We start from the raw sequence: 20,092 nt of genomic DNA on the forward strand, positions 1-20,092 counted from the left end.
CCAACACGCTTTGCTCAATGCTGATCTGTCTGCCGCACAGCAGCTTCCTGTAAAGGGCCTCCGCCCCACAACACAGGGCCAAGTGAAAAGTTTCTACCTGTCACAACATTTTAATAGATTTTCATCTAATGGAATTAGAACAAACCAGCATCCAGAGAAAACATTTTTCTATTTGTTTACCCAGAGAAACTTCTGTTACTTTATAAACAGTGGAGTGCTTTTTGTTTTTTCTCTTGCTTTTCTTTTGTTATTTGGTTTGTATTTCCTCTAACTCACGTAAAGCACTTTGAATGGCCTTGTTGCCGAAAATGTGCTGCATAAATAAAATGACCTAATGTAATTGTGCAATGAAAGGAATGTCATCTCTTTACTTTTTTTTACAAAAAAAAAATTAAAGTCTGTAGTTTCCAATTTAGTGATTTATTTTAAGCCCAAATAGGAACAACAACAGATACCATCTACTGCTATGATAGTAGCAAACAGGTGTTACTAGATAGTACCACAACTATCTAGTACTATCATAGCGGTACTATCTAGTGGCCGTAGTCAGTACCTGTGGTGGTACAGAGTCAGACTTGTCTGGAAACAACAGGCAGTTTCTTTCTTTGCAGCAGCAAAGTGTGAAGCAGAACAGACATCAGATGCAAACGTAGCAATACTGTTGTTGTATTTATACTTTTCAGCTATTTCTTTTTCAAAAATAGTGACTAGAAAAGGCACCACAACATTCAAAATAAAGCATTTGCATTTTTGCTTCATGCATGCCCCGCATTCAGTATTAGCGCTCATGCTTTTAATTTCTTCTTCCAGATAAATGAAGGTCTCCAGACTGAACTCGGCGCTCGGTCAGTGTTCGGTAAGAGGCCTGAGGATTCCAGTGGGCAGTGCTGCAGTTATGTAACTGACCCAGCAAGAAAGGGAAATGACAGGGCGGCGAGCTGGGTTGTCGGTGGGAACCTTACAGTACGAGTTATGAGACTATAAAAGACAGTTTTATTTAAGTTTAAGAGTTTGAGGAGCGAGCCCCGGGGCTAACAGCTGTTTTCAGGGCTGGCTGGGCTGCAAGACGATTTGTTGTAGTCTGGAAACAGGAAACGGGGTCTATCGCTCCGGCACAGCCCTCCTAATTACAACCACATAACCTCTGACCACACTCATATGTCAGCCGGATACTCAGCCCAGAGGGACGTGAGGGAAAAAAAAAAAAGAAAAGATAAAAGTGCTGAGGTGGAATGGAGAGACGAGGGAGCAAAGAGGAGGCATTAAAAGGAACAAACAAGCTTACTGTTGAATAAAGATATAAATATTTCTTCAGTTTCTTTTGGAAAACAATGCAATGTGAAGATCTGCAGCATAAGTAGAGAGGACATGAAAGCAAAGGAAATGACATCATTTCTGGAATCTCACTATTTCTTACATAATGGAGACACATTTAGGCTGTTTTGACTTTCTACTGGCATCAGTTATGTTTTTCTTCCAACTTTATACAAGAAAGAAAGCGTATACATTTTACCCAAAATGATGGCGTCAAGACATTGGGTTACACAAGTGCGCCCTAAAATATAACAAGAAGAAACAGTGCAATCTAATTTGGAGACTAAATTAAAGTTTGGTTTAAAGGTCCCAAACAGTAAATGCTTTACCTGTAGAAAAATGTTCTCTGTGTCCTTATTTTGTGGAAATCCAGATATGTTAGTTCTGGAGGGTGAAATGATGCTAATTGTAGTCTCAAAAACATAATAGCATTTTATGCTAACACTATTTTACGAACCTTCAGTCTGCACCAAGCAGTCCGTCACAAAAGAGAAACAGAGGTTGGAGGCAGTGCGCCACCATTTATCGTCCCATGGGAAACATGCGGCTTTGTGGGAGAGCCCTAATTTTTCAAGCTTCAATTCCTAACGCCGCTGATGACGAACTACACCATCTGTTTACAAACAAAACAGCCCCCAGTTAAAATTACACATCTTGATGTGAATTAACCTGATAATAAAATAAGTAAAAGAAAATAAATATTTCAATGAATAATGCCGATTTTGAGTGCTTGTAAAAAAATTATTTGCTAGAATTTGAATAAGCAGGTCTGAAAACAGTCAGCCAGTGCCACGGCAACACAAATCGCTCATTCACATGTAACATGTTCATTTTGAAAAGTTTTTTTTTTTAATTTAGCAAACCAGCTGAATAACAGCAATTTACTTGTTTGTGTAACTTACGAACAACATGAAAAATCATTTCATCTCCACTTCTCCTGTCCACGTCACAACAAACCTGCGGTTTTTATCCTTTGGCTGTTTTTCTTTCTTCCTTCCTAACGTTTCTTTTTTCTTCTTCTTCTTCTGTTTTTCCAAGGCACTGATGCGTCACTAAACTTCTTCTGGGTGCTAATTGTCTGGTTTCATTTTGTTGCTAATGGGTCGACGTCATCATTCCCGTGGTAACAGTCTGCGATGTGCTGTTGCGCATGAACATAACAAGAACAGCGTCCAACAATAACAAGAATCTAAAAATGGCAGCAACAAATAAAAAATCGAACTGGCAACGTTAATCTTTGCAGTTTATTCTACTTATATCCAATATTTATAGTTTAACTTACAAAATATAAGTTAAACTATATTGTATGTATATTATACATATATATATATATATATATATATGTATAATATATACATACATGACACAGGCAGGCTGTGCTTTGAATGGACTTGATTGATAAGTTGGAGAACTGGATCTACCAACCAAATGTTGTTACTTAATGCTGCTAACAGCAGGATCCGACGAGGAACGTTTATGCTGGAGGTGATTACTGGATTAGAAACAGGTGTGAGCTCACAAGGGAACCCGGTGATCAAAATGGACGGCAGAGAGCCGAATGCAAAATACAGGAAACATGCCAGGCCAACTTTATTTATACGTCACTTTTCAAACAGCAGGCACTGACCGAAATGCTGACCGGAAAGAGACAGAAATGAGCTCTACAGGAAATATGATTGATTATTACTTATTACTTTTCTTTTCATAATGGCCTGCTTTCATTTTGGCGTCGTTCCTGCTGTCCGTTACTTTAACACCAAACTGCCTGGATTTACAGGAAATAAACACGCCATGACAGTTCTCCACTGCAGAGAGGCGAATGGCTGCTTAGAGCCTTTTAATAGCGTCCCACTTCAAAAGCTCTGCACTGTCCCTTTAAACCCTCGTTTCGAGTCACGGAAACAACCAGCATACCAGGCTGATGATGACAAAAGGTGCAGTTTTGCAGGACAGTCAGAATCAGGTTTTATTTCATGTGCGCTCCAAGTCGCTCTCTAAATTTAATTGGGCGGTTTATTACCACGACATTTAAAGTCCACAATATGCCATTTATTTGTTACAGTTATGCGAGCAGGAATTAGATTTAGCCGTTTCTCTCCTCAGTGTCTTGGTGCGATCCACCACAAAGCTGGGGATTCATTTAAATCCTCAGGATCTCTGCCAGCTTGGTTTTATTAAAAGACGTCATTATACATGAGTCAGGACATAGAAGAAGAAGATAGTAAAAACAACCAGAGTCCTCATTACTTAGAAAGTCACCATAATGTTCGAAATGTCCCATAAACTTTTCAAGTAACAGCAGTCAGTTTTTCTTTCGTTCTTCTTTTTTAATTACATGAGTAAACACATAAATAACAGGAACTGAAATGCTGTTACACACGTCAACAACAAACTCCAACTATTTAAATGTGTTTAAATATTACATTTGCCAACAGGTCCACTGACTCTCTCAGGCATTTTCTCTATAATTTTGTCGGTGCTTGTTGCTAAAAAAGCTGCGTTGTTCGCAGAAACTGGTCCTAGTTTTGAACTGATGCAACCTGCAGGGAAAATAAACTTTGACAAAACAAACGGGTCCGATTCAAACCCAGACTCGGTTCACACCGAACTTCCAACACAATACTATTCAAAAATCAAACATTAGCCACAATGAGAGTCAGTTATGGTACATTATGAAATGTTGGAAGTCCACTAATGTGACGAATGTCTGATGTGAATGCTAGTAAAAAGTAAGACTTTGGTTATCTAAATGGGTTTTATTTTCGGTTTAAATAAAAATACCACATGAAGAAAATAAAGAAAACAGCCTCTCAGCGCATTATAAGACTTATTTAACGAACGTTTGAATTCGCATAATAAAGTTTATCAAATCTGTTTTGAGTTTAAGAGCAATTCCTTTTCAAAATGTGAATGTTGATCCAGTGACATTAATCATGTTAGAAAACATTATTTGATCCATTTACTTCTTGCTTCGTTAGATTCAGTGGAGAAGTCTGATGAGGTCATGATAAAGTTCAAAATGGCGGCCCGTGGAGAATCGGTCTCCTCTGTTTTGTGCGACACATGAAGCTGAATTACACTTTAATAAAACACAGATCCAGCATTTTATCAGCATTAATCTAGCTTACATCCACCTTAAAGAGGTTTCACTCTATTAAAATCCCAAAGGGCTTTAGCCCTCTGTTGTTCCAGCACTCTGCCTCGCTTTATGACTTTCTTTCAACCTTCACCTTTCCGTATCTGCTCTGCACAAATAAAGGAAAATAAAAAAAGAACAAAACAAAGTCTGCATTGGAGATTGCAGGAGGTAAGCTGGGGGAAAGAAACCGCGTGGATGCTGCTCCACGCTCCGTTAGCTTCACTTTGCTCGTGTTCGAGGGTCAGATGGGAGCAGATAAAAGGCTTGTGAAAACAAAGTGAAGCCGAGTCAACAGAGACGGCCGGCGGGTCAAGGACACGGGCAGGTGGAGCCGCTCCGAAAACTTGTGAAATCAACACATGTAAAGGCTCAAATTTAATTGTTTTCTTTCTTCCTTTTTCTTTCATTCAAATTCTTTTGGATCAGTTTTCAAACTGGTCATGAAGCTAACAATGTACATCAGGATTTGATAGCGAATCTCTTTGTGTTCCTGTTGGACGCGTGCGTCTGTCCGTGTTTTTGTGAAATATGGTAACATTTCACAAAAACATTCCCAAAAGTCCTGTCGCACTTTTCGCTGCGACAGGAAAAGTCTGGATGACTGAGGTTTCTGCTTGGTCACATGAAGGAAAAGTCAGACTCCTCTCTATCTGTGGCTAATTTAGTTTGGCATTTAGAGGCAGATGGATTTTTGTTGTTGTTGTTTTGTTTTTTTCCCCTCCTCTGATCCAAGCCCTGATCTGCCCTGCAGGCCTCCATCCACTGAAAACACACAATATGCCAGGAGTAAAACACACACACCTGGGGTCAGAAGCTTCATTTACCCTCTGGATGCAGAAAAGTGTTGAGTAAAAAAAACAAACAAAAAGCAGATTCTGTGGTCAAAGTCTGCTTTCTTGGGTGTGTAGTTACAGTTCAAACCAGATATGTGTATTTAATTTTTTTTTTAAATAAAAGTTACATACTGCAGTTTAAGAATATTTTGGTGTTTGTGTTGTTTTATATAAAAAAATGACTTTAACCGTGTTTGCTTCGTAGATTAACCGACTTCCTTCATACCCAGGAAATGTTCTCTTGCTTTCTCTCTATTGATCTGTTTGGGTGAGAGATTTCCCAGAGACCATTGGAGACATTTCTCACTCCCATGTGTTGGGCAAAGGTGATGAAATGTCTGGGGAAAAAAAAAAAAATATGGTGGCATATTTTTGAGCAACACAAGATGTGCAGAGTGACTGTTAAACTTAGAGGCAGAACAATCAAGTCTTTTAAATATAAAACATCAAAACATAACGCCGCTGTATTATTTAGAAAGACACCTGGCACACTCTAACATTCAAATATCATAAATATGTTACTGTAGACAAACAAGATGAATTAATCAATCAATTTATGTTTCTCATTTCGTCCAGCTATTGAGTAATAAGGCGCCTTTTAATTTACACAGCTTTAAGTTTAAGGTGTTTTTTTCTCTTTCTTTCAGGCAGTGAAAGGGCACCCTGATCTAAGACCTGGGAGTTGGTCGAGCAGCGTCAAAGAAACACGTGTGAAAACAAAGTTACATCCAAAGGTAATTATCTTTCACACGGCCAAGGTTTCCCTCTGTCATGTGTGGCTCCGGGTCAGACGTTAGCTCAGACGGCTAATTATGAGAAGGGCCGTCATCAGGTGTGAAGTTTGGCACATCTGTGTCAGCCGACGTCTCAGTCCAGCGCTTGAGGCAAACCTGAACTGAGAAACTGGAGGAAGAATAATCTAATGTTCAGAGAAAAGCTTCTTTTTTTCTTTTCCTACCAGGTGTGCAGCAGCACACGGTGTACTCCAGGTCCTTTCTTCTCCCCATTACACCTGAATTGTTCAGAGCAGGAGCTCTTCAAAAACTCGACGCAGCATAAAATCACCGTCGGTAGCTGATCCCTATAACGCGCCATTTAACGACTCCAGATGTACGGCAGCTTAAAGCAGATGGGATTTACCAGACATCAGCAGCACAGCTTCTGCAAAATACCAATTATGCAACCAAAACCTGCCTTACTTTGTCTTTTATTTCTATCAAATTATGTGTTACATTATCTCATGTCATCAGTTCATTAGTCAGAGATAAAAGTGGCGACATAAACAACTTGAAAATATTGTGACACTGTTGATGCGAATCACCTGAACAGAACTGGTGACAAACGTTTGTGCAGTAAAAAGGTTTCGTTTGTGCCGCCATCATTTTCAAAGGTACTAACGAAAAAGTCTCCAGAGGTCATCAGAGGTCATCACAAATATCTCCAAAGCAAAAGCAGCACAAATAAAAAATTTGTGCTGTACGAATGTAGCTGGGCTGATTGAGGCCAAATTTGTTTGATTTCCTAAATGTGTGTAAATCGTTTGGGTTCAGGAGGTTGACCTCTGACGGCCTCTGGAAACTTTTTTTATTAATGTCTTTAAAATGATGGCGGCACAAACAAAAATTTGTGCTGCACAAATCAGCACAAAGGTTTGACCCCACATTTGTTCGATTTGAAGAAGGGAGGGGGTCTGTGAGGTTTCTGTTTGCAGCTGTAGCCTGCTAGCTAACATAAATACTGACCTCCAGCTAATCGTGAGCTGATGTTTCCCTTTGTGTGAGACCGCCAACCCGACCCGACCAGACCCAGGACTGTAAATACAAGATGGAAGGACAAACACTGGCAGCCAAATGCTAAGAAAAGCAAACGAAAATATCTTGTTTTTGGTCCTGCTTTGGTTTGTTCTGATAAATACAGAGTCTCTGATTTAGTCGGCTGTTTGGATTTTAATTTTTGCTCTCCTTCCTTTTATTTCAGTCTGTTTTGGCGACTTGTATAGAAACTTTTATATAAAGTCATGTTTGACTTTTTCTTGGTTTCCCTTCCTTCATTTTGCAGTTATTTCCTTTATTTTCCATACAGTCTCTTTTCCATCGATATAACCACTCACCTTTTTAAACTCCACTAATCACCTTCCTCAGTATTTATACTCCTGACTTTAGTCAACAATTGACAGGTTCTCCTGTCCTCTACCTGTTAGTCTTTTGTTGTGTTTTCTCCAGCTTACCTGCGCACACATTCTGTGTTTCATTAAATATAAACTTCTGAAAATCGTCCTCTCTGCCGCCTGGTTTTTGGTTCTTCCTTAACAGCAAACAACGTAGAAGAATGTCGCACATTACAGGACAAAAAGTAAACAATTTTGCTCCGTAATATTTATCTGGAGATGCAAATGTGCTGTCAGATTACTGTGAAGTTGGTCTGTTGCTCCGTAATAAAACCAATGTCAGCATCCACTCGGTGTTACTGATGAATTTGGGAATAAAACATTGTGAATATTTTACAATTCACTTAAAATGAAACAACATTAAGCAACCCAAACTTGGCATTTCTATTTTTTCTTTATGTGTTAGTCAAATAAATGTTTCAGTCCTTGCTGTTTCAATTTTCAGAGTCTCTTGTGCTCCTATAATGACAAAAGCAGCTTCTTAAAATGGTAAAATAAATTATTAAAGATAGAACTGAAGAATTGTCTAGAAAATTATAACGATAAATGACGGCGTGTTTTTTGTTCTCACTGAAAATCTGGTTTTGTGGCGCAGCTGTTCTTTCTAAACGTACGGATTCATTTGTTGAACCTCTAAAGATGAAGACGCAGGGTCACCACCAGGGGGCAGAGTTCCAGCCTGTCGCTAAACACTGTTAGCTTTAATGAGGAATACTGAAAAACGTTGACATTCCTCAAACCGACAGCAGAGAAGAAAGAGGAACAGTGGCCCTTTAAAAGCAGGCATGCTAGTTAGCATCAAACACAAGTTATTTGTCTTTTTTTACATTCCAAAAGTTAGGAAATAGAAGGTTTTCTTGCGATGTTCCATAAAGTGTAAGGCATTAGCAAAACTGTAACTATGGAGAACAGTCTTTAACTGTACTTGAGTTCACTTTGTGGCCACACGCCTCCACGAACAAAAACAAAAGCCTGCAGTCACTCATTTTGTTATTTACACCAGACCTCAAACCTTCTGGACTACGTTTGTAATTCTTGAGTCACAAATTACAGACTCATTTGAGTGAGTGGCAGAACCCTCCACGCGCTTTTCTGAAAAGCCGCAAACGTACAAAACACACAGATCTGTTTAGTCTGAGGCCTGAGGCTTTTTACGCGGCTCTGCAGCTTCTCAGAGGTTTTTTTTCTTCTTTTATCTGCAGGAGGTCGCAGTTCTTTCTGATCATTAGAACCGACGTGGCGGGGTTGTAAGTTTTGATCTTGTTTGATTGCTCTGACAGCTTTGTTCAGCTAAATGTTCTCAAGCCCCGACTAAAACAAGGGATTGGCAGCAAAATCTGCATTTACAAGCCCGTGGTTTTCCCTGCGGTGAAATGTTCACATTTTCCAACAAGAACTCGCCAAAAATACTGAGAAGTCATTTTTAAAAAGAAGCTAAACTTAAACAGATAAAATGTTAATCAGAAGATATTCTCTAACAGAAGGAAAAACACAAAAACAACTTGTGTGTATTTGTATTAAAGGGGAAGTATTCTGAAAAGTTTACTTTTTTCTTTTTCTTTTTAGATTTTCCCAATCAGCTCCTTCAGACTAGCCAGCAGCAATTAGCTGTTGGAACTGAACATCTACTGAGCTCAGTACGCTAGCTCCTGCTCAGTTCAACGTAAACTGGTAAAAACGTTGTTAACGGGCTAATAGAGGAGCCGTGTTGTGATGACTTCCTGAAGGCGGAGCTCCAGAAAGACCAAGACTTCTTAAGAGACGGAGGCCCAATTTCAAGACATGAATTTGGGAAATCAAATTTCTTTTAAGTCATATTTGATTCTTGCAGCATTTTTATAATAACAGAATTTACCTCATCATGCTATAAAATAGCACTATGTGCCTGGATAATACATAATATTACCGCTTTAATACTTTTTTTAACATTTACTTTGGTTGCCATCACTGAGGCCAAACCAGTCCGTTGTTTAGACGTTTTTCCAAACAACACAGAAGGGCTGCTTACCCTAAAAACGCAACTCAGCAAAGTCTGGAGAACATGGCGTAATTTCAGGTCCAACTAATGAAAAGGAACGGCTACATTTTTATCCTTATTTTTTGATCAGCCTTAAGCTAGGACGTCAAAAACGTGAAACGCTACGATGCCATGTCATGGTCCATTAGCATGCTTACTAGCACGCTTGCAAGCACAAGGTTTAGGTGGTGAGGAGCTAAGTTCATTTTTCTGAGCTTTGACCTCATAAAGCACACACAGTACTTACAGCTAGATTTGTGCCACAGAGGTTTCCATGGAGACAGTCAAAAACAAAATCCCAGCCTTGTTTCACCTGCAAATGTACATGCTGAGCGTGTACTTCCAGTTGTTAACCGTCCGTCTAATGGTATAACCCAGGAACAAAAGCAGGATGACAGGAGTTCTCCAGCGTGGTTAGCATCTCCGTTCCGGCCGGCTGCCACTTCACCAGCTGGCCACGCAACTTCTAGAAACGGCTTTGAACTTCGAAATCTTCCAAACGCTTGGAAATGGGACTAACGGGGATGACTAAAATAACAACCCTGTTGAGCTCTTACACGGAAAGCTGCAAAGTTAAGGTCAAGGGTTCTTTGTTGTCGTTCAGCCACTTTGTAGCCAATTTGACAGAACGCGTTGGGAAGTTGCCCGTCTTTAAGATCCATTTGTGCCCAAAAACAACTTCTTCTTCTTCTTCTTCCTCTCCACAACTCTCTTCCCGACATCTTGGGTAATTTCTTCAGGCTTTCACATCGAGGCCCAGATGGAAGAAGTGTTCTTCATTAGCACGCATCCTCAGAGGTTCCTCCATTCACCGGGACCGTAAAGGGCCGTGATATTTAAAGCGTCTGACCTTTGAAGGAAATAACTCAAAAACAATCTCGACAAGTTCTCCTCTGTCAGAACTCTTAAGTTGTTGGCGAATGGAAACGGTGTTGGCAAGGCGAGCTGATATAAAACAATACATTTACCCACAATCGCACAGTGATTTTACAGCGTCGTTGTACGTGAAAACATAATTTTTATTTCAAATCATGCTTTTGAAAAAAAATCCCTATCTATGAGAAACGTGTAGCTTTAATGCTCTTCTATGAATCACCAAATATACTTTTGTTTTCATGCTGGGTTTCAGGCTTTCAGCGATTCTACTCGTAGTGACGTTTAGCCTCCATTTCATCTCTTTCTTGCCAGGCACCATGGCGCGATGTGGGAATGATGGCTCAGAGACACAATTCTTACTCATAGGTGTTTGAACTTCACACCAGGATTCTGCTCCGGCTTGTTCTGGTTTTATTCATAGACGTTTCTTGGAGTTACTCAAACTTGGAAGCTGCTTTCTGCTTCGGCTGCAGAGCTTGAATTATCGTCTTCCTAGAGATTGAGATCAGAATTTATTAACACGAGTTTCGTTCCTTTCACGATGATTCACAGACACAGTGAGGCAGCAAGTGTGAATGAAAATCATAGGTCAAAAAACCAATTGGGCCGGCAGATGATAAAAAGCTTCAAATTGACTAATAAACTGAAGAAGGGATCATTATTCTGATGGATTCAGCAGAGACAAGAACGTTTTACTGGTGAGGTGTTGAAAGAGTGTTTTAATTTACAATCATCGGCACAAATATAAACTGAATGCAGCTAATAAGATAAAAAATTTCTTTCTTTTTTTATTTTAAGTTCAATGTTTCCTTCTCAGAATGAGAAAAACAGCATCAGCAGGTTTCTTTGTGTGAGGCTGATCTGGGGTCTTAACCCGGACCATTGACACTCCGTTCCCCGTCCGGATGAGTCGCTTACATGACGCCATTGTTTTTGTTTTAGAAAGGATTCCGGAGCATTCTGTGGTTTATTTTTATTATTATTATTATTATTATTATTATTGCGAACGTTGCTGGACGTTTCTGACGTAAAGCTCGGGGATCACGTATCGTTTCAAAGTCTGAGTGAGACGACAGCCAGTCGACTTTTAACTCCGTTTTTAAAGGCCACATTTTATCGCTGTTGTTCGGAAACCTGCCGCCATGATTCGCTGCCAGCGGTGGGACGCATTTTAAATTGGCTGCTAGCTACCAAGAGTTCGCAGGAGGTGCTGTGTTAAGACCTCGAAGGTTTCCACATGTGATTGTTATTGGGATTTTAGGTGAGAGACAAACACAAAGTTGTACATAATTGTGAAGTGGAAGCAAAAATGCTAACAGTTTGTGACAAAACCATGAAGAAGAAAAGCCTGTGGGAGAAGGTAAGAGGAGGCTGTGACCATGGTGGTGGCGCCATCATGCTGCGGGGAGCCTTTTTACTTTTTTTTTTTTTTAGTAAAAACTGGAACACTGCTCAGACTTGTGAAGTTGGATTAAACTGTATTCAAAAATCCCACTATATTTGGTGGAATGGTTTGGATTATAGCATATTCATGCTTTAGAACGGCCCAGTCAAAGTCCAGGACTAATCTGAGGATTTGTGGCACGACTTGAAAATTGCAATCCACCGACGCTTGCTATGCAATCGCCACACGCTTATGAGACTTTTTACTTGTGAAATCTTTTTCTAAATAATGCTATTTTGAGTGACCATAAAAACACATTAAAGCAGCGGTGTCCAAAGTGTGGCGCATGGGCCATTTGTGTCCCTTGAAATGATTTTGATCGGCCCCTTCTGTCCACAAGTCAAGAAAAGTACAAATTTGGCCAACCAAATAGAAAACAACTGATGACGTCCCCACATTTGTTTTGTTTATCATGCAAGCAAAACTAAAAAAAAAGAGGGAGAAAAAATCCCAATACATTAATTTTTACATTTTAAATTTAATTATATTTTCGGTCTACCAGTTGTTTTGGCAAAGACTGAAAGTTTGGACACCCACTACATTAACGTCTGAGTTTATAAAGTGAAAAACAAATGGGAAAAGTCCACAAAATGGCTGATATAACATGTCAGTTTTTACCTCACATTCACAATTTCAGGCTCAAAACTGATTTTTAATCACAGAAAACTGGGACATTCAGTGATGTTACATTACATCAAAGCTTTTGTGAGTTTTTACATCTGTTGAACAAGGATCTAAAAGTGTTAAAGTCTCCATCCTAAAGTGAGAACCTCTGTCCCAAATGTTTGTTTTTAACCTTTTTACATTTATTTGGTGAACATTTGAAATCTTTCTTGTATTCAGAGCAGAACACAAAGCATTAAAGTTAATAAAAACACCAAGTGAAATTTGTTCCAACAGAAAAAATGAGTTGTATAACAGATGAGAACTTATTCTACATTTAAAATCAAAAAATCTGCTTCTTCCCACCATAACATCACAGTTTTTTTATTGGAATTTTAGATATAAATTTCAGTGAGTTGAATTAAGTATAAGCATTTTTGCTAAGTTGAAGTAAGTAGAAAGTTACAGTTTTTTCCCCCTGTGATGATTCCTATCCAGGTGAATTGATGTGTTTTACAGTGCTGCCCTCTAGTGGTACGACTGACTGATGACGCGAATCACTGACATGCAGAGCAGAGAAACATTTTACTACCAACATTTCCGCAGATGCTTTGAAGAAAGAAAAAAAAGACAAAAACGCCGACAATGTCACATTTTCATATTTAATTTATTTCCTTTTTTTTAAATGGTAGATCTCATTGCTTTTTCATGGTTTACATACAGCCATTCGTATAGAGAACAAAGAAGATTCAATTTTCAATTAACTTAGAAATGTACACACTTCTTTGTGACCACACCCAGGAGAAAAATATCCTTTATTCAAAAGTATCGTCTCTCTTTTGGGGAAAGTTTGTTTGCTTTGTTTTGTTTTTTTCTCCTGATTGGAGAACGGGTTGGTTTCCATCCACCTGCTTCCTCCGTATGTTCCCTCCGTTCCTGTTTCTGTTTGTTTGGATGAGCGGACGTGGAGGTCAGGGAACACCTGGACACACCGGCACAACGACGAGCTGAACACTAAACGACTCCGTTTCCACTCACTGTACAGAAACTCAATGAACATCTCACAGCGACAAACGCAATTCAATGGAGCGGCGCTTGTAAGGCTACAAAAATAAAACAAAAAAAACATTTTGAATAAATCAACAGCAATAATTTGGTCTATTTAGCCTGACAGAGAGAAAACAAAATATGTGTGTGGGTCATATTTTCACTTTTTTATTCCAAAATTTATGAACGCCAGAGTTCCAACTAAGAAACAAAGTATTTAATTCACAAGCTAAATAGTGAGTTTACACACAGCGGGGCTTATAAAACCCAGCTTTTATACTCAACTTCTGCTTGTCGGCAAGCTAATTTGCACGTTAGATAAATACTTAGCCTTAAACACTCAGCTGAAGCTAAATATTTAGCTAGCAATTTAAATATTTAGTGTGGCAAATACATATTAAGTTTGAAAATTAAAAGCTTAGTTTGTAAATGAAATATTTAAATTGGACCTAAATATTTTGATACAAGTTAAGTATTTAGCTAGCAACTTGCAAGCAAGGTAAATATTCAGTTTGAAAATTAAGTGTTTAGTTTGGAAAATATTTAATTTGGAGCCAAATATTTAGTAAATCTTTGGCTTCAAATGAAATATTCACTTGGGAACTAAATATTTTTGCAAGCTAAATATTTAGCATCCTAACTAAATATTTAAAATTTTGCTAAATATTTAGATGTCTTGCTAAATATTTAACTTGTATCTATGTATTTAGGTCCAAATTTATAAATGAGTGAATGACGTGGTGAAAATATGACTTTAAAAAATGAACATCATGTCTTTATGACAGGCTAAATAAACTAAATTAGTGCTGTTGTGCAACTTTCCTGCCACCCGTTAAGTGTCAATAAAAAAGACTCCAAAATGTGACCAAAACACCAGCGATGATATAAAAAAAAATGAAAAAAAGACATAAATTATGTAAAATTACAGTCAGTGCATGGGAACAAAACAATAGAAATTCCTTTCTTCATTTCATTTGAACAAGTTCACCTCATTGTTTTAGCATAAAGAGCAGCAAAAAAAAAGACAATCCGAGAGCTTCGAAAAGCTGTTGCTCCAGCTCTGTAAACAGCATTTAGTCAGAGAAAGAGCCGACGGGTCAATTTGGCAAACCGGTGGAAGGGATGGAGGGAGGATTAGACCTGGCAGGCGCCCCTGCTAGTCGATTGGCCGCGAACAGAACTCTGGCCTGAGGACATGGGACCGGGTGGCAGCGCTGCACCGAGCGCCAGGCTTCTGCCAAAGCTGGACTGCTAATGCTGGTGTGTGTGTGTGTGTGTGTGAGTGCGCGTTTGTTTATAATACCTTTTGAGGACCATTTTTCCTGACACATACAACGTTGTGGGGACCCACTGCTCCTTGTGGGGACCGAAGCCTGGTCCCCACAAGGTACACGGTGTTTTTGAGTCTGGGGTCAGATGAAAGACTACGGTGTGAATTGAGTTTTGGATAGGGTTAGGTATATAATGGTTAGGGTTAGGTATATAATGGTTAGGGTTAGGTATATAATGGTTAGGTATATAATGGTTAGGGTTAGGTATATAATGGTTAGGGTTAGGTATATAATGGCTAGGGTTAGGTATATAATGGCTAGGGTTAGGTATATAATGGCTAGGGTTAGGTATATAATGGTTAGGGTTAGGTATATAATGGTTAGGGTTAGGTATATAATGGTTAGGGTTAGGATAATGCTAAGGTTTAAGCTGTAGAAATGAATGGGAGTCAATGGAAAGTCCCCACAACGATACCCATGCAAACGTGTGTGTGTGAGTGTGTGGGCGTGTGTGGGGGTGGGTGGGTGTATGAGTGCATCTTCTCAGTTCAAAATGGACGTGAAGTGCAGTTAATGTTTACGTTGAGTACACAAAGCGACATGCAAAGTGCCTTGTAGGGGTCACGGGTTCAAAACGGATCAGGCGTGTGGGTGCGGCGACGCAAACAGAAAATCCCCACGCAGCTCCGTAGCAGTGAACGTTGTTTTACAAGGCAAACACACAACTGCTAACTTAGTGCATCACAAAAAACACATTTTGATTATTTGATTAATTTAAATGTTCTCATATTACATTATTTAAGCAAAAAATTCAAGAAAGGACTGATTGTGACTGGAAACGGTGGGCATAAAATGGGAATGTACCACCGGGTATAGGGGTGCTGCGCTAGAGGGGGCGCCAAACGACAGAGTAAAAATAATTTCTGGTCAGCATTTTCAGTATTTGACAGCTATTTTTGCATGATGTGATTTAGAACAGAGGCACGCCTGCAGTGTGTCAGAAAGCAGAAAGTTCGCCCCGGACACCAGCACAGGAGGAAACTAATCATTTCAAACAAACATGTGCCATTGCACATGTTTGCTTTTCCTTTAGTTAGCCATTTCTTGATTAAAGAAGACAAACAGTTACATAAAATGCCCAAATCTCTACAATTTAACCTACTATTATATTGTTTCCTGGAAACATGATAATATTTTTTATTTATTTTATCCTCTGATCAGTTTGGACTCTTTATGCCAAATTCCGACTCCTGATCAAATCAAAAATAACGGAGAGATCCTGACATGTTGGAGTTGTAAAAACACATGTATTAAATAAATTATAGGCACATCTTCCAAAATTAGCTAAATCTGTCTGATTGGTCAGAATGAAACGCTGGGCGGCTCCGTTACCTGGAAACAAAACAGCGAAGGCACCAAATGACCAGAACCGCCGCAGGCTTGTTTACATGCTGCATCAAGCCTTAATGGGTCAAAACCAGTATCAACATGGAAACCAGTAGTTACCAGTCAGTGAATCATTTCTAACTTGGGTTCAAGGAAAGCTCATTGGCTGCTTAGGTTAAGAACAAGAAAACATTAAAGAGGACAAAAACCAAAGAAAATAAATTAGAACCCTGTTTAAGATACATAATGTGCACCGAGTAGCTCTTTTATAAAACTCAAAACACACACACACACACACACACACACCTTCATATATAAATACATGTATGTATGTATAAAGACAACAAAAACAAAACCACCTCCTTCCATTAAGGTGCAACACATGATTTTGCAGGCAGTTGAGTTGTTAATATGGAAAACAAAACAACAACAAAATAAAACAGGTAAAGATTACCGTGATATTTTTATAGATCTGGAAGGAAATGAGGACAAAAAAAAGAAGCGACTTTATAACAGACACAGATCACAGATGAGAGCAATGTTATCAGTATCCTGGATTATTTATTAATAATAATAATATTAAAAATGCACCAAAACTGCAAGTTTTTTGTGTGTGCCAAACAAGTGGAAGCCTTCACAGTAATCAGTGAGGGCACAAACCAAGTGCCTAGTAGTCAGAGTTATAAAACATTATAATATATATTTTTTGCAATATCTTTTTTTTTTTTTGTCTTGCTTTATATGCTGGGTTCATTTTTAAGTATATATCTGTCACCAAGAAATCAAAAGACATTCTGAAGCAGACAAGAGCCATGGAAAAACTCCGAGTGGTGATGAAAGCCAGTAGAGAACAGCTTGATCTGAGCGACGGCGTGAACAAGACGGAAACGGAAACGAGCCGCTAAAAACAGAGCCGAGGGACCCCGACCTCACACAACCCCCTGGAGAGACATTAGAGACAGAGCTGCCAAGTAGATGGACTTACAAAATATAGTACAAAAAAAATAATGGAATTTGGGGGGTGGGAGACCAAACATTCCCTGTCAATTTACACAAAAAAATTATTTTATAAATATAAAAAAGAAGAAGAAAAAGACCCAGAAAAAAAACCCCTTTATTTGAGCAAACTCAAAATGCACATGTGCAAATCAAAACCAAAACAGGCAGAGACTGCAAACATAGGAAGTGTGGCGTTTGAGCGGAAAATCCCTCCTTCTTCCTCCGTTTCTGACTGCAGGGAACTCAAAACTCTCCCCGAACTAAAACTGTTTCCTTTTCCTTTTTTTCTCACAGTCCGTCAGTCAGACCGGTCCCCCTCCCCTCCGGCTTCAGACGGGAACCGATCCGCGGCCGGGCCAGGTACTGGCGGCCGGTTCCGCCCACTTGCCTTCTCAGGCACATATGTGTCACTGTTTGTCTTTCTGCCGTGTCACTCTGACTTTCATCAATTTAAAAAAAAAAAAGTCTTTTTATCATCTACTGTGTCACAACATATGGAGCCCTGGGCCTGATTTGCCTAATATCCGCCCCAGAGCCAAACAATCTGCTGCGGAGCACGTTCAGAAACGCAGAGACTAACAAACACATACCAGAGATTCCAGACATCCGTATGCTAAACGCCGCCATGTTTACAGAGGAGCAGTCTCCAAGTCACAGAGCAGCAAATCTTAACTGCCTGTTGATTCAGTGAGTTTCTCCTACCAATGTCCCCATCCGTTCTCTGACAGAGAAAATGTTATTAAAATGGACTTCTTTTAGCTTTATATCTTGTTATAATGTTATTCCTTCATCAAAACATACCTGGAGCCTTGATTTGATTCTTTCATGCATGTTTGAGAAACCTGTGAATTTCCAACCATTCAGCTGTGCAAAGTGCCTGGGGGGAACCAACGCCACCACTCTACTCCTTCAGACTAGCCAGCAGCAATTGGCGAACACCTGTTGAAACTGTTCATCTTCTGAGCTCATTATAGGAGCCACTTCTCAGTGCAAACGTTGTGCAGTAAAAACGTCGTTAAAGGGTTAATAGAGGAGCCGTGTTGTGGTGACTTTCTGAAGGCGGAGTTTCAGAAAGAGCAGAACCTTCTTAAAGAGACAGAGGCCCAATTTCAAGGCGTTAACTTGCAAAGTTACATTTCTTTTATATATACGGCTACATTATAACAACTGAAGATAACATAGTTACTTGATTGTGCTATAAAATGGCAGTATGTGCCTGGAAAATACACAACACTGCCCCTTTGACCTTTTACACCAGTTAGCCGGACTTTGTTCATCAGAACGATTATTCAGTTGTGTGTTTTCCCAATATTTTAATCTGTGAATTAAGTAAACTCTGATAACAGCCAGTCCAAAATTTGTGTGGGGTAAAAATGTAATGCCAACAAACAATGGCATAGTATGAATTTAATAAAGAACAATCATTGGTTAGGTCTAGGCTCCAATTAGGTCTCTCCATATAATAACCGTTAACCTTTTTTTGATAAATAATCACACAATGCAACCATGACAGCGAATTAAATAGTCCTTGGATGAACTGTCTTGGCTTTTTAAGATCAGAGTTGTTTTACAGGTTTGTTTTGGTCTTAGTCCCTCGTGGATTAGCCACTAGCTAGCCATTAGCTTGAACCTCAAAGCCCAAGCTAATGCCTAGCGACACATATTAGCTTAAAAACATTCAACAAATGTTCATTTCAAAGTTCCCTATAAATTCATTAGCAATAGGAAGTTTTAATTTTATCCTATAACAGAAACGTAAGCTATGTGCCAAATGAAGTCGAACATTATGGGACTACAATGATGCCAACAGCTTGTCTGAAAGTAATTTTGCGACAGAACCCCAGGTCTTAAAGTGAATTAAACTGTCTTTGGATTAAACGTTCTGATGTTTTAAGTTCAAAGTTGTTTTAAATGTTTGTTTTAATCTTAGCTCCTCCCGGATTAGCCATTAGCTTCAACATCAAGGCTTAAGCTAATGCCTAGCGACAAATATTAGCTTAAAAACTTTCAGCAGTTGCTCACGTCAAGAATTCCCACAAACACACTAGCAATAGGAAGGTTTTATTCTAACATACAACATCTGGACTCTGAACATTACAGATCTACAATGATGCCAACAGCTTGCCTGAAAGTAATTTTGCGACAGAACCCCAGTTCTCTCTGTGTCGACACATTAATGGAGCTACTAGATTCGGCGCTGTAACGCAGTTTTCTGAATGTAAGTTTTCCCATTTTAGTTTCAGCCTCTATGAAGGATTTTTAAAGTTTATGTTTCATCATAGTTTTATGGCATTGACTAAATGTTAACTCCACACTTTCCAAACCCAGATAAGAACCGATCAAATATGACAAAAACAAAAGCAGTAACATAAGAAAAAAAAACCTCGACAATGAACTCCATTAAACATCCAGTCCCTTTCCTCGACACCGCCATGCATTCGCTTCTCTTTTCATTTCCACTCCACTAGCTGCCAAAGTTTGTTTTTTTTTGGTTTTAGAAAAACACAAAAAGCAGCTTATTAGTGGAAGCAACAATGCTGGACGAGGTCCAGAGTCATGTAGGAATGTCGGCTGAATGCGCAGGCGGCCAATCAGCTGCAATGAGACAACAAAAACAGATGGGAGAGAGGTCAACACTACCCAGAATGCCATCTGAATAGAAAACGCACATGCTGAACTCCACAAATATATTAAATATATTGTTAAATGATCTTAAGAGTTGATTCAACTTCTGATTTATTTTATTTGTCCCTGTTTTCAAGTCGTGCGCAGAAATATCCCCTGCTGGCTGAAATTACTCCCATTTTTGCTAAAAAAGAAAATTTTAGACGTCGCAGGAATTCAAGGACATCTGACCGACATCCAGCTACTAACTATGAACTGATGTACTACAGTAAAGCTGCGCACTAAATATGAAACCCTTCTCTGGTCTCCCTTACAGTCTAAGTTTAGACACCTCTGGTTTCGTACTCTGAATGCCCGTTCCCCGTTGCTAA

At 39.2% G+C, this 20,092-nt stretch overlaps 2 long non-coding RNA genes across 3 annotated transcripts; one reads left to right on the top strand and one right to left on the bottom strand.

Moving 5' to 3' along the window:
- Positions 1–13,024: 13,024 nt before the first annotated feature.
- Positions 13,025–17,545, top strand: LOC114144195 (uncharacterized). 2 transcript variants are annotated; one of them, XR_003595433.1, is made up of 2 exons: positions 13,025–14,897; positions 14,970–17,545. It is a non-coding gene; the product is annotated as an uncharacterized LOC114144195 (long non-coding RNA). The 2 variants fall into 2 exon arrangements; XR_003595432.1 differs by having other exon boundaries at positions 14,991–17,545.
- Positions 16,778–18,189, bottom strand: LOC114144196 (uncharacterized). The gene is made up of 2 exons (XR_003595434.1): positions 17,898–18,189; positions 16,778–17,817 (listed from the first exon to the last, which is right to left on the bottom strand). It is a non-coding gene; the product is annotated as an uncharacterized LOC114144196 (long non-coding RNA).
- Between the last annotated feature and the right edge of the window lie 1,903 nt (positions 18,190–20,092).

Source organism: Xiphophorus couchianus, chromosome 5 (assembly GCF_001444195.1).
Source record: "Xiphophorus couchianus chromosome 5, X_couchianus-1.0, whole genome shotgun sequence".
NCBI lineage: Eukaryota > Metazoa > Chordata > Actinopteri > Cyprinodontiformes > Poeciliidae > Xiphophorus > Xiphophorus couchianus.